This window comes from Carlito syrichta, unplaced genomic scaffold (assembly GCF_000164805.1).
Source record: "Carlito syrichta isolate Samal-C Ts95f unplaced genomic scaffold, Tarsius_syrichta-2.0.1 Scaffold302790, whole genome shotgun sequence".
Taxonomy (NCBI): domain Eukaryota; kingdom Metazoa; phylum Chordata; class Mammalia; order Primates; family Tarsiidae; genus Carlito; species Carlito syrichta.
Window position 1 is genome coordinate 181,933 of NW_007246886.1, and position 3,992 is coordinate 185,924.

Below are 3,992 nucleotides of genomic sequence, written 5' to 3' on the forward strand. Positions count from 1 at the left end.
ACCAAAAAAAAAAAAAAAAGTCAGAAAATAAGCCAAACATGGTAATAGGTATCTGTAGTCCCAGCTGCTCTTGGAAGCTGAGGTAAGGATCACCTGAGCCCAGGAGATTGAGACTGCAGTGAGCCCTGATCTTGCCACTGCCTTCCAGCCTGGGCAGCAGAGTGAGACCCTGACTCCCTCTGCCCACCCGAAAAAAAGATGGGAGCCAGAAGAAAAAAATTGATGAGTCAGTATTGATACATTATTAACTATAAGTTCATAGTTCATATTAGGTTTTATTATTTGTATTGTACATTCTATGGGTTTCGACAAATATAAGATGGCATGTATGCATTTATCATCATACAGAATGGTTTCACTGCTCTAAAAATCCCCCTTTTTTTTTTTGAGTTGAAGTCTCACTCTGTCGCCCAGACTGGAGTGCAGTGGCCGCTCCCGGCCACCGCAGCCTCGACCTGCTGGGCTCCCATGATCCTTCCGCCTCAACCTTCCAAGTAGCTGGAACTACAGGCACATGCTACCACGCCCAGCTTATTTTTGATTTATTGTAGAGATGAGGTCTCGCCAAGTTGCCCAGGTGGGTCCAAACCCGCGGGCTCAGGCAATCCACTCACCTCAGCCTCCCAAAGACATGGGATTATAGGCCGAGCCACCGAGCCCGGCTTAAAAGTCCCTTCTGCTTCTCATATTCATCCCACCACCCCTCCACCCCTGTAAACCCTAGATCTTTTTATTGTCTTCATAGCTTTGCCTTATCCAGAATGTTGTATACTGTGAATCACGTAGTATATGTGTTTTTCAGATTGATGTTCACACAGCAATATATATTGAGGTTTCCCCCATGTCTTGTGGCTTCATAGCTCATTCCTTTTTGGTGCTGAATAATACTCCATTGTTATTCCATTGTGTACCATAGTCTATTTATTCACCTACTCAAGGGCACCTTGGGTGTTTCCAGGTTTTGTTATTATGAATCTACCTACTACAAACATTTGTGTGCAGGTTTTTGTGAGCATGAACATTTCCAATTCATTTGGGTAAATATCAAGAAGCACCATTGCTGGGTTATATGGCAAGAATGTGTTAAGCTGTAAGAAAGTGCCAAACTCATTTATTTATTTATTTATTTATTTTTTGAATTGGAGTCTCACTCTGTCACCCAGACTGGAGTGCAGTGGCCGATCCCGGCCACTGCAGCCTTGACCTACTGGGCTACGATGATCCTTCCGCCTCAACCTTCCAAGTAGCCGGAATTACAGGCGCACACTATCATGGCCGGCTAATTTTTTGATTTACTGTAGAGATGCCGTCTCGCCAAGTTGTCCAGGTGGGTCTCAAACCCGCGGTCTCAGGCAATCCACTCACCTCGGCCTCCGAAAGCGTGGGATTACAGGCTGAGGCACCAAGCCCGGCCTATTTGTTTATTATTTTTTTTAATTTAGAGACAAGGTCTCACAATAAATAAATAAATAAAAAAATAAAAATAGACATAGGGTCTCACTGTGTTGTCCAAGCTGGTCTCAAACTCCTGGTCTCAAGTGATCCTCCACTTTGGCCTCCCAAAATGCTGGGATTTCAGGCATGAGCCACTGCGCCCAGCCCTTTTGCACACTTTTTAATTGGGTTGTTTTACTGTTGAGTTTTAAGAGGTTTTTGTATGTTTTGGATTAAGTCTTTCATTACCTATGTCTTTTGCAAATAATTTCTCCTTTTTAAATATCATTCCACTTACTTTTGGCTTGCAAGTTTTCTAAGGAGAAGTCTAGTGTAATTCTTATGCATGCTCCTTTATAGTTAAGGTTTTTTTCCCCTATTCATCAAGATTTTTTACTTGTCCCCGATTTTCTGCAGTTTGAATATGTTATGCTTAGGTGTCAACTTTTTGGTATTATCCTACTTTCTGTCTCTGAGCTCCTTGTGGTTTTGTGTATCATTAATTTTTGTATATTCTGTCATTGCTTGACCAAGATTCTCTCAATCGATTCCTTCCTCTTTTGCATCTGGCATTTCCATGACATGTGTGAAAGCTTTTTGTAATTGCCCCACAATTCGTGAATATTCAGTGCTGGGTTTTTTTTTTTTTTTTTTTGAGTCAGAGTCTCACTGTTGCCCAGGTTGGAGTGCAGTGGCATGCTCAGGGCCACCACAGCCTCTACCTGCTAAGCTCAGGCCATCCTGAGTTCCAAGTAGCTGGAACTACAGGTGCGCGCTACCACATCAGGCTAATTTTTTGGTTTATTGCAGAGACGAGATCTCACCAAGTTGCCCAAGCTGGTCTTGAACTCTGGTCTCAGGCATTCCTCTCGCCTCAGCCTCCTAAAGTGCTGGGATTATAGGCATGAGCCACTGTGTTCAGCTGGTGCTGTTTTTTTTTTTAATTTTTTCTTTTTGTTTTTTTATGTTTGGAAGTTTCTTTTTTTCTTTTTTTGAGTTGGAGTCTCATTCCATCATCCAGGCTGGAGTGCAGTTGCACACTCACAGCCACCCCAGCGTCGACCTGCTGGGCTCCAGCGATCCTTCCACCTCAGCCTTCCAAGTAACCAGAACTACAGGTGCATGCTACCATGCCCGGCTAATTTTTTATTTATTGTAAAGGACTTGCCTAGGCTGGTCTCAAACCTGTGGGCTCAGGCAATCCACTTACCTAGGCCTCCCAAAGTGGTGGGATTATAGGCTGAGCCATCAAGTCCGGCCAGGAGCTTCTTTTTTTTTAAGTCACGTTCTCACCCTGTAACCCAGTGTAGTGGCACAATTACAGCTCACCATAGCCTCGACCTCCTAGGCTAAGACAATTCTTCTGCCTCAGCCTCTCAAATAGCTAGGACTACAGGCATGGGCCACCTTGCTAATTTTTTATTTTTTCATAGAGATGAAGTCTCGCTATGTTGCCCATCCTGGTCTTGAACTCCTTGACTCAAGCAATCCTCCCTCCTTGGCCTCCCATGTAGCTGGGATTATGGGCAGAAGCCACCATCTTGTAATTTTTTCGTTGAAAACCAAACACGATGTACTGTGTAAAACCAGATACTTGTTCATGAAGTTTCTCCTCTTAAGCTTCTATTATGGTAAGATGTGATTGTTATCAATAATATCTGTCCTTCTGTCTCTCTGAATTTGGAACAACAGTTTGCCCTGTGACCTCAGTTCTCTGTTTGATATAACAAGAGATATTTCTCAGTTTGTTCAGCTTTTTCTTTTTTTCTTTTTTTTTTGGTTGGAGTTTCACACTTCGCCTAGGCTGAAGTGCGGTGGCACACTCACAGCCACCATATCCTCGACCTGCTGGGCTCAGGCGATCCTTCCTCCTCAGCCTTCCAAGTAGCTGGAACCACAGGCGCACATCACCATGCCCGGCTAATTTTTTGATTTATTGTAGAGGTGAGATCTCGTTAAATTGCCCAGGCTGGTCTTGAAACCTTGGACTCAGGCAATCCTCTCTCCTCGGCCTCCAAAGTGCTGGGATTATAGGTGTGAGTGACCTTGCCCAACTCAGCATTTTTCTTGTTTGTAGTCAGGAGTAATAGTTTCCATGCTTCTTACTTGCTGGACTAGAAACACAATTTGTTCTTATTTGGAAAATAAAATTATCCAACTACCAAACTGAGAAAAACCTGAGTATCTAAATTTTGTTATTTAAGACATTAGCATAAATTTCATCTAATGATTATAACATCTCAACTAATGAATTTCTCAATTTGAATTGAATTTGGCAGTATCTTTCTCAAAACCTATGAAACTTGTCTCAAAACTGATCAACAGTTTTCTACAAAACCTTCTCAAGTAAGGCTTTAGTGAGGTACATATAAATGCTTAGACTTTGGTTTTGGGGCTAAAAAAACAAAGTTAGAGAATATTATAATGCTGATAAATTAATAATTTCTGAATACCAAGGCTGAATCTTGATTGTACAGTTACTCTGTTTTTAAAAATCCTTAGTTGACTGGGCACAGTGGCTCAAGCCTGTAACCACAGCGCTTTGGGAGGCCGAAGCG